This window comes from Staurois parvus, unplaced genomic scaffold (assembly GCF_062004578.1).
Source record: "Staurois parvus isolate SC_StPar_1 unplaced genomic scaffold, SC_StPar_1.0 ptg000415l, whole genome shotgun sequence".
Classification (NCBI taxonomy): Eukaryota; Metazoa; Chordata; class Amphibia; order Anura; family Ranidae; genus Staurois; species Staurois parvus.
The window spans coordinates 2,145,145-2,156,338 of NW_028318211.1; positions in this window are offsets into that span (position 1 = coordinate 2,145,145).

Sequence of the window (11,194 nt, forward strand, 5' to 3'; positions counted from 1 at the left end):
TTATTTCCCTGGCAAAGTAACAGCAACTGAAAGATAGGTGGTCTCTTGACAATGGTTGTATTTGGCTGGACAGCCTTTGGAAAAGCCGAAGTCATCTGGGCTCTGAGAACAGCATAGAAGTGCTGCACATTGCTTCTTCATTGATAGCCTCCAAAAACTGGCCCATTTTTCCTCTGTACCTGGGGTCTAGGAGTGCATCAACCCAGTAGTCTTTAATCTTTGTTGTGAAGGCATCCATCTGCATGAAGAGTATTATATCAGCAGCCATGCAGCCAGTGATAGGAACTCTTGTGCAAAATGCCCCTAATGAGAGTAGTCACATGTGTGGGCAAAATCTGCAAGGTACTTACAGAGGACGCATCATTCAGACGAATGTCATGTAATGTTTTTGGGTATCTTTACTTATGTAACCAAAATCTCACCTACACAACACATAAAGGTCTGTGTATAAAAAGTTTGATATGTAACAAACATCTGCACAATTCAAATGAAATTTTCCAAATTCTGTGTTATACAATAAGGCAAATATACTGTGCAATGTAAGTGCAGTTGCTCCAGAGCTTAGTAAATGAGGTAAAGCTTCACTTTGCAAAAAATACCCAATCACATGCAAAAAAAAAAACAGCATTTCTGCTTGCACATGATTGGATGATAAAAATCATCAGAGATTCCCCTCATTTCAGAGCTTCCCAACAGATCTAGAGCAAGTGCACTTGGAGTGCACAGACTATTTGCCTTTAGTAAATCAACCCCAATATACTGTAAGTGGTCATAATGCATTTTTTGTAAATACCTCAATCAGGAAAAAACAGATGATGTCCACTATATGGCGCAGAGGATCATATGAGATAATTAAAGTAACAATAAACTTTTTTTTATTTTTATTAAAATAACAAACATGGTACCTGCTCTGTGCAATGGTTTTGTACAGAGTAGCCCTAATCCCCCTTTTCTGGGGTCCCCGACGGCTCCTCTTCGGTGAGTGCTCCCATGGGAAGCCACTTTTTATAGGGTCACCCGTACAGGTTCGCTCCTGAGCCTCCCTCTTATCAGGGGGAGCCAATCTGCCCTGTGATGAGGGAGACAGCGACAAGAGCTACTGCTCACGTGCACATCGCTGGATCAGATCAGTATCAGATAAGAATTAGGTGGGGGGGGGGGATCCAGCAGCACAGATTTTGTACCTTAATGTATAGAATGTATTAAGATAAAAGACCTCAAGGCTTTAGAATTACTTTAAATTATACAGAATACAATATGTTTTGTTGGAGCTGTGAGTCTCTTTGTCACGTTCATTGAGCAATAGAACATAGAACCCTCTGTAAACTGCAGGATATTATTTACGTTTTGTATTTTTTAGATTGAATATACTTTACCTTCTACATTTTACATGTAATTCACATTTTATTTTGTTTATTGGTTGAATGGAAATAGGAAACAATAAATGATGCATGAAAAACAAACATTATTTAATTGAATTCCTTGAAAAAAAGAAAATCTATCAAAACAACAGCATACATTGTTAAGGTCTTACTAAACCCAGGACCCTGAATTCACTATATCTGGTCTCCCACAGTACACACAACATGGAAATGTGATTATTTTAGTAAATATAAACTGCTAAATATCTTTTCTCATCAGCAGTTAGAGCAGTCTTGCGACTTCTATCAGTGTCCAACAGAGCTTATGTTAAAGCTTATAGGAGGAGTTTTCATTCTGCTCTAGGAAGATGCAGGACCCCCGACCTCTGTCTGGACAGTGCTGATTAGCCCTGTGCTGATTACATGCACTCTCCCAAGAAAAAAAAAAACCTCTCTAGAAATACACACCAAACTGAGCATGTGCAGAGTGACTCTACATGATATGTTATTAGGAGATAAGAGGGGGACACTTGAAAAAAGGGAGGATCAGAGAAGGCAGATTCAAACATACTTTTTACACAATGCAGAGGATTAACCCCTGAGGTTTCACAGTGAGTATAACAAGCATGCTTTACTGCATATATAGACTGATTTTACTGTTGTGGGTTTAGTAACACTTTAAGTGCTTTAGGGCTAGCAGTTGTGTACCCCTTATGATCCAGATTCGTTTTACAATACAGCTTTGGGCCTATTGGTCTGGCAACAATTTTGCCATTACTTGTGTCGAAGTGATTTGCCTTTATTTCAGGGATGTGAAAAGCTTTGCATTTCAGGAAATATTTCATTTTATATTCATGTTACAGGTAAACCAAACTAAGTATTAGAAAATGAATTGTTTTTTTCGGTTATGACCAGTTATAAAACAATTAGTTGTTAAAACAATATGTATTACTGTAGTTACAAGGTACACATTTCATTCTACAACTTGAAATATCTTAAAGTTGAATTTCAGGGAATACATTTTGGACCATTTTCTGTGTAAAAATAATTTACCTCTAATCATGGTGTCTCACATTGGATTCTGCTCTGTTTAGTAAAACAGTTTTTTCATTCAACCCCCACAATACCCTGTGCTGAGACTTGTAGTACACTGTTCTACACAAGTCACCCATTGTGCACTACCTTCATTCAGAAAATAACCTTGTATTCTTTTTGCTAAATGCAAGTCTTTTTGTGGTTGGAGTAGGGAGATTGTGCCATCCATGCGCCCCTCCTCCAAGCACAGAATGCCTTGCGTTTAGTGACAAGAATACAAGACTTTTTCTGAATACATGAGGTGTACATATAGTGACCCACTGTGATTACTGTAGTATAGCTGAAACTACAAGTTCCAGCACCGGATGTTCAGTGCTTACAGTACTGTGGGGGCTGAACAAAAGTAACAATTTTACTGAACGGAGTAGCAGTCAAATGGGAGACATGAAATTTATATTTACATAGCAGACAGCCCAATTTTTTTTTTACCCAAGTAGTCCAGCATACATTTATTTTACACAGCAATATGAAACAAAGGAATTGATAAAAAATGTAAACAATACAACCTTCACATACTGTACAGTACTGTGCAAAAGTTTTAGGCTAGGTTCACACCTGTGCAGTTTGCATTTGATCTCTTTTTGCAGTGCTTTTCGAGCTGCGTTTTGCATTTTTTCCACATGCGTTTTTGACACTTTATGATGCGTTATACATTTTTTTTCAACTTGTTGCTGGGCAGATTAAAACGCAAAATACATCAAAAACACTTCAAGAACGCATCAAAACCGCACTACATGCTTTTTTGCAGCGTCACCATTGAGGTTTATAGAACCAAAAATGCAATGTTTTGCATTTAAAAAAGTTCCTGACTCTTTCCAAAAAATGCACCAGGTGAAAACGCAAAGATGTGAACCTGTCTCATAGGAAATCATGTGAAATGGACTGATGTGTGTTTCTGCAAAATGCAATACGCTGCGGAAAACGCATAGATTTTTATGTGGTTACAACATCATAAATGTAGCTAATAAAATGCTTCAATATAAACCTGGAATAAACACAGAATGTGCTATATCCATATTTCAAAAGAAAGGCTCTTTTATTTACTGTATTAAATTAGGATATTTTTATATTGATTCCTACCTGCCTCTCAAATCTCATAGACATAATGTGGTAGATTTAGTAAAAATGGAGCACTCAGAATATGGTGCGTGTGTGCATGGTAGCCAATCAGCTTCTAACTTCAACTTATTCAGCTAAGCTTTGGCAAACAAATCTGATGGTTATAGTAAATCTCCCTCAAAAAGAGTTTACATGCTAACTGATTGCTGACCATCTGAATAATCACAAAATTAAACATAAAGATAAAAGAACAAGAAAAAGGCTAAACTATAACTATGCAAAACATTGCTTCAAAGTATAAATGCAAAATTGTGTTTGAACACATTTTTTTATTTTCATGACATAACTACAATTTCCTTATTTGTCATGAATAGTATTTGAAATGTTTTTAAACAAAATACCAGTGTATTTGAGAATTTGCTTGTCTGGACAGTTGACAAAAGGTAATTATCTATTGTTTTCCTTACCAGGCTTATATATATGTAGAAATAGTGAGATATAACTGTTTTTATATATTATCAGAAGCAACTCATTTCTGGTCCAGCTTATGTTAAAAAGCAGTTTTAGACTCCCATTGTGGAGAACAATGTCATCTAGTTTATCTCAAACAATCCAGACATACAAGGTCTGTGAGTAGTTTTATAATCACACAAATCATCTCTTTCTGCCGCTATGTGCTGACTTTTCCCAGTTGACCAAGTCTCAGCTGGATAAGTTAGAATTTTAAAAGTTATTGTCATAATGCATTAAAAATACATTTAAAACTTTAGTGTTCACAAATATGGCTGAATATTGACACAGGTATATTCATTCATTAAAAAGTTGAACTTCACTACCCTAAATTTTGCATTCATCCAAAAAAACTGAATGGTGGCTTCCAGACAGGTATTTTGCTTTAAGACAAGCTAATTTTTTGTAATTATACCATTTTTTTCTTTGGTATGATGGTCACTTTAGTAACATGTTGTACGATTCCTCCACCAGCTCTAATTGCCACAAAATTTTGTAAATTCCCCTTATTTAGTGAATAGAATCTTTTTGATGGAAAGCTTACTCCTGAAATTTGGTACTCTGATGTCACATAACATTAACAGGCAAGATCTTATATAGAATGTATATAGAATGTATAGTCCAACAAGGATCTTAAATCAGTCTATCCAAAGCACGTCAGCTAATAACCAGCCTAGGTGCATGTCATTCTTATGGAATTCACAATATATAATGGAAAATTAAAGAAACTGGGAAATAAAATGTGCCTACTTTTGGGAAAGGTAAAGTGTATGCATACCATGTAACATTATGCCTAATACACCATAACACAGATTAAGGTCCATCAGGAATGTATCATTAAATACCTAGAAAAGGCCAATCTACAATCCTTGTCAACTGACTCCCTTAAATCCTTAAAAGTTGAAATCTCTGAGGATGAGCCACTCCAGACGTCTTATGCCAATTTCCTCATGGAAGAATATGAGATCCAACCAGAAGTCTCCAGGGCACACATAACGGTACTGGCTAAACAAATTTCCTTGGTCAATTTAGATAAAAACCTTTATGCCGAGGTGCTTTACTTTCAGTGGCGTGATGACATCGCCGGCTCCATGCTGGCACGTTTCATCATAATCACATGACTTCCTCAAGAAACCAGTGATGTCATCACAGATCCAAGTGACATCATTCATTTGTATACTGTTTGAAGCCAATATTTCAGCTCCTTAAGGGGGCAATACAGTGGTTTTATCTGTGATTCCTATATGTGATTCCTGCTGTATACCAAAATGTAGTGCACATGATAATATGAGTTTGGAAATTGAAGATTTAAAAAAAAAAAAATGTTTGTTTTTATGGTATGTGCGATGATGGCCTTGTCTTCATTTCCTTGAGTATTGGTGGAGTGTGGCAGCTGAGAGAGCTTAGTACGTACAGTATAGACCTGGATCCAACTTGATGCATTTGGAGAAATTCCTGGCTGGATGGAGATAACTCCTCAAAGGGAAAGCGCACTTAGACCTATATTACACAAATACATGGTGAGCAGTAGGTGCAGTTGCTGGAGGCGAACATGTGTTGACTATAAAAAGAAGTTCATCCCAGGGTGACAAGAAGAATATTACTAATTGGGGACTTCTTTTTGTGGATACATTTGAGTGGCACATTAATAATTATGTATTTTTGATTATATTTATTTTTGTTCAAATGCAATTGGATGAATGATTTTGAAGTTCCCACCATTAATCATATTCGCCTTTGAAGTTACCAACAGGGTAGATGTATGCAGTGGATAGGTTTACTACTATTAATACTTACCTTTGTATATATTTTGCTTTTATGTAATTGTGCATAAGGAAATGTTATTGGTTGTCTGTCTCCTCCTCTCAACTTCCTCTTCCCCAAGGTTCTGTCCTTGGACCTTTTGTCTATCTGCACATCTTCCCTTGGTCACTTGATAAACTCTCACTGCTTCTAAAATCACCTATATGCTGATGACACTCAAATCTGCCTCTACTCCTCACCTCACCCTTTCAGTCTCCTCTCGCATTACTAATTTATTCACTGACAATCTTTCTAAAACTGAGCTCAAAAGTGCTACAGGGCAGTCAGTGAGTGGTTATCTCTCCCCTTGACTATTGCAACTCTGTCCTCATAGGTCTAACCCTATGTAGGCTATCCCTTCCCCCTTCAGCCTATCATGAATGCTGCCACCAGACTCATCCATCCTACCAACTGCTCACTGTCTGTTACCCCTCTCTGCCAATCCCTCCACTGGCTTTCAATTGCCCAAAAAATAAAATTCAAAATATTAACAACAACATACAAATCCATTTAGAACTCTGCCCCAAGCTATGCCACCAATCTGGGTCCCAATATATCACCCAAACTGTCCTCTCAAGACCTCCTGCTCTCTAGCCCTCTTGATTCCTCCATGCTTATTTCCAGGACTTATCCAGAGACTCTCCCATCCTATGAAACTCTCTACCCCAATCTGCCCGGCTATCTCCTACTCTGTCCTCTTTTGTTTTAATTGACCCTCCCTATTAGATTGTGAGCTCCCAGGTATTGAATTGCATTGTAACTGTACTGTCTACCTTTATAATGTAAAGCACTGTGCAAACTGTTGGTGCTACATACATCCTGTATAATAATAATAATAATAATCATAAACCCAATTATCTCAATTCACACAAACATTACCAAGCCAGTACATACCCTGAAAGAACTGAACCATATTGAATTTATTCTATCACCCTTTGAGCCTCCTCTTAAAAGTGTATCTCAATTCTGTAAAGCTCTCTTACAGTTAGGATTAGAGATGAGCGAAGTATTCAAAAATTCGATTCGACTGATTCGGCGAATTCGTGGAAAATATTCGATTCGAGTCGAATATATTCGCTGTGAATTTAACTTAAAAAAGGGTGTTTCTAGGCTTCAGAGAGACTTAATATTAGTGCAGAACACTGTACCTTTAATTTAAATGCCCTTGGAGTCTGCTGGGGAAGAGAAATAATACTGTCAGTCAGTATGACATGCAGATGAGTGCCGTCGATCTTAGAATCACCGCACACTTCACTCATTTGGCCAGTCACGGGGCCAAAACCAGTGTTTGGAGCCACAGTGTGGCGGTGGAGGCAGCAGCAATGGGAGGCCATACAGCACCCTATGACAAAATGGAAACCAGCAGGAGTGTGAGGAGACCTGAAAGTGGCACATGGCAGAGTGGGAGCAATGGGAGGCGGTACAGGGACCCATGTCACACTGTGGACCCAGCAGCAGCGTGACGAGGCGGTCCGGGGGCCCATGGCAGATTTGGGGCCTGGCAGCACCTATGGGAGGCCTGTAATCTGCCAGCAACCTATGACAAAATGGAAACCAGCAGGAGTGTGAGGAGACCTGAAAGTGGCACATGGCAGAGTGGGAGCAATGGGAGGAGGTACAGGGACCCATGTCACACTGTGGACCCAGCAGCAGCGTGACGAGGAGGTCCGGGGGCCCATGGCAGATTTGGGGCCTGGCAGCACCTATTGGAGGCCTGTAATCTGCAAGCAACCTATGACAAAATGGAAACCAGCAGGAGTGTGAGGAGACCTGAAAGTGGCACATGGCAGAGTGGGAGCAATGGGAGGCGGTACAGGGACCCATGTCACACTGTGGACCCAGCAGCAGCGTGACCAGGCGGTACGGGGGCCCATGGCAGATTTGGGGCCTGGCAGCACCTATGGGAGGCTTGTAATCTGCCAGCAACCTATGACAAAATGGAAACCAGCAGGAGTGTGAGGAGACCTGAAAGTGGCACATGGCAGAGTGGGAGCAATGGGAGGCGGTACAGGGACCCATGACACACTGTGGACCCAGCAGCAGCGTGACGAGGCGGTCCGGGGGCCCATGGCAGATTTGGGGCCTGGCAGCACCTATGGGAGGCCTGTAATCTGCCAGCAACCTATGACAAAATGGAAACCAGCAGGAGTGTGAGGAGACCTGAAAGTGGCACATGGCAGAGTGGGAGCAATGGGAGGCGGTACAGGGACCCATGTCACACTGTGGACCCAGCAGCAGCGTGACCAGGCGGTACGGGGGCCCATGGCAGATTTGGGGCCTGGCAGCACCTATGGGAGGCCTGTAATCTGCCAGCAACCTATGACAAAATGGAAACCAGCAGGAGTGTGAGGAGACCTGAAAGTGGCAAATGGCAGAGTGTGGCGATGGAAACAGCAGCAATGGGAGGCCGTACAGGGACCCATGACACACTGTGGACCCAGCAGCAGCGTGACGAGGCGGTACGGGGGCCCATGGCAGATTTGGGGCCTGCTAGAACCTATGGGAGGCCTGTAATCTGCCAGCAACCTATGACAAAATGGAAACCAGCAGGAGTGTGAGGAGACCTGAAAGTGGCACATGGCAGAGTGGGAGCAATGGGAGGCGGTACAGGGACCCATGTCACACTGTGGACCCAGCAGCAGCGTGACGAGGCGGTACGGGGGCCCATGGCAGATTTGGGGCCTGCTAGAACCTATGGGAGGCCTGTAATCTGCCAGCAACCTATGACAAAATGGAAACCAGCAGGAGTGTGAGGAGACCTGACAGTGGCAAATGGCAGAGTGGGAGCAATGGGAGGCGGTACAGGGACCCATGTCACACTGTGGACCCAGCAGCAGCGTGACGAGGCGGTCCGGGGGCCCATGGCAGATTTGGGGCCTGGCAGCACCTATGGGAGGCCTGTAATCTGCCAGCAACCTATGACAAAATGGAAACCAGCAGGAGTGTGAGGAGACCTGAAAGTGGCACATGGCAGAGTGGGAGCAATGGGAGGAGGTACAGGGACCCATGTCACACTGTGGACCCAGCAGCAGCGTGACGAGGCGGTCCGGGGGCCCATGGCAGATTTGGGGCCTGGCAGCACCTATTGGAGGCCTGTAATCTGCCAGCAACCTATGACAAAATGGAAACCAGCAGGAGTGTGAGGAGACCTGAAAGTGGCACATGGCAGAGTGGGAGCAATGGGAGGCGGTACAGGGACCCATGTCACACTGTGGACCCAGCAGCAGCGTGACCAGGCGGTACGGGGGCCCATGGCAGATTTGGGGCCTGGCAGCACCTATGGGAGGCCTGTAATCTGCCAGCAACCTATGACAAAATGGAAACCAGCAGGAGTGTGAGGAGACCTGAAAGTGGCACATGGCAGAGTGGGAGCAATGGGAGGCGGTACAGGGACCCATGTCACACTGTGGACCCAGCAGCAGCGTGACCAGGCGGTACGGGGGCCCATGGCAGATTTGGGGCCTGGCAGCACCTATGGGAGGCCTGTAATCTGCCAGCAACCTATGACAAAATGGAAACCAGCAGGAGTGTGAGGAGACCTGAAAGTGGCACATGGCAGAGTGGGAGCAATGGGAGGCGGTACAGGGACCCATGACACACTGTGGACCCAGCAGCAGCGTGACGAGGCGGTCCGGGGGCCCATGGCAGATTTGGGGCCTGGCAGCACCTATGGGAGGCCTGTAATCTGCCAGCAACCTATGACAAAATGGAAACCAGCAGGAGTGTGAGGAGACCTGAAAGTGGCACATGGCAGAGTGGGAGCAATGGGAGGCGGTACAGGGACCCATGTCACACTGTGGACCCAGCAGCAGCGTGACCAGGCGGTACGGGGGCCCATGGCAGATTTGGGGCCTGGCAGCACCTATGGGAGGCCTGTAATCTGCCAGCAACCTATGACAAAATGGAAACCAGCAGGAGTGTGAGGAGACCTGAAAGTGGCAAATGGCAGAGTGTGGCGATGGAAACAGCAGCAATGGGAGGCCGTACAGGGACCCATGACACACTGTGGACCCAGCAGCAGCGTGACGAGGCGGTACGGGGGCCCATGGCAGATTTGGGGCCTGCTAGAACCTATGGGAGGCCTGTAATCTGCCAGCAACCTATGACAAAATGGAAACCAGCAGGAGTGTGAGGAGACCTGAAAGTGGCACATGGCAGAGTGGGAGCAATGGGAGGCGGTACAGGGACCCATGTCACACTGTGGACCCAGCAGCAGCGTGACGAGGCGGTACGGGGGCCCATGGCAGATTTGGGGCCTGCTAGAACCTATGGGAGGCCTGTAATCTGCCAGCAACCTATGACAAAATGGAAACCAGCAGGAGTGTGAGGAGACCTGAAAGTGGCACATGGCAGAGTGGGAGCAATGGGAGGCGGTACAGGGACCCATGTCACACTGTGGACCCAGCAGCAGCGTGACGAGGCGGTCCGGGGGCCCATGGCAGATTTGGGGCCTGGCAGCACCTATGGGAGGCCTGTAATCTGCCAGCAACCTATGACAAAATGGAAACCAGCAGGAGTGTGAGGAGACCTGAAAGTGGCACATGGCAGAGTGGGAGCAATGGGAGGCGGTACAGGGACCCATGTCACACTGTGGACCCAGCAGCAGCGTGACCAGGCGGTCCGGGGGCCCATGGCAGATTTGGGGCCTGGCAGCACCTATGGGAGGCCTGTAATCTGCCAGCAACCTATGACAAAATGGAAACCAGCAGGAGTGTGAGGAGACCTGAAAGTGGCACATGGCAGAGTGGTAGCAATGGGAGGCGGTACAGGGACCCATGTCACACTGTGGACCCAGCAGCAGCGTGACGAGGCGGTCCGGGGGCCCATGGCAGATTTGGGGCCTGGCAGCACCTATGGGAGGCCTGTAATCTGCCAGCAACCTACGACAAAATGGAAACCAGCAGGAGTGTGAGGAGACCTGAAAGTGGCACATGGCAGAGTGGGAGCAATGGGAGGCGGTACAGGGACCCATGTCACACTGTGGACCCAGCAGCAGCGTGACCAGGCGGTCCGGGGGCCCATGGCAGATTTGGGGCCTGGCAGCACCTATGGGAGGCCTGTAATCTGCCAGCAACCTATGACAAAATGGAAACCAGCAGGAGTGTGAGGAGACCTGAAAGTGGCACATGGCAGAGTGGTAGCAATGGGAGGCGGTACAGGGACCCATGTCACACTGTGGACCCAGCAGCAGCGTGACCAGGCGGTACGGGGACCCATGGCAGATTTGGGGCCTGCTAGAACCTATGGGAGGCCTGTAATCTGCCAGCAACCTATGACAAAATGGAAACCAGCAGGAGTGTGAGGAGACCTGAAAGTGGCACATGGCAGAGTGGGAGCAATGGGAGGCGGTACAGGGACCCATGTCA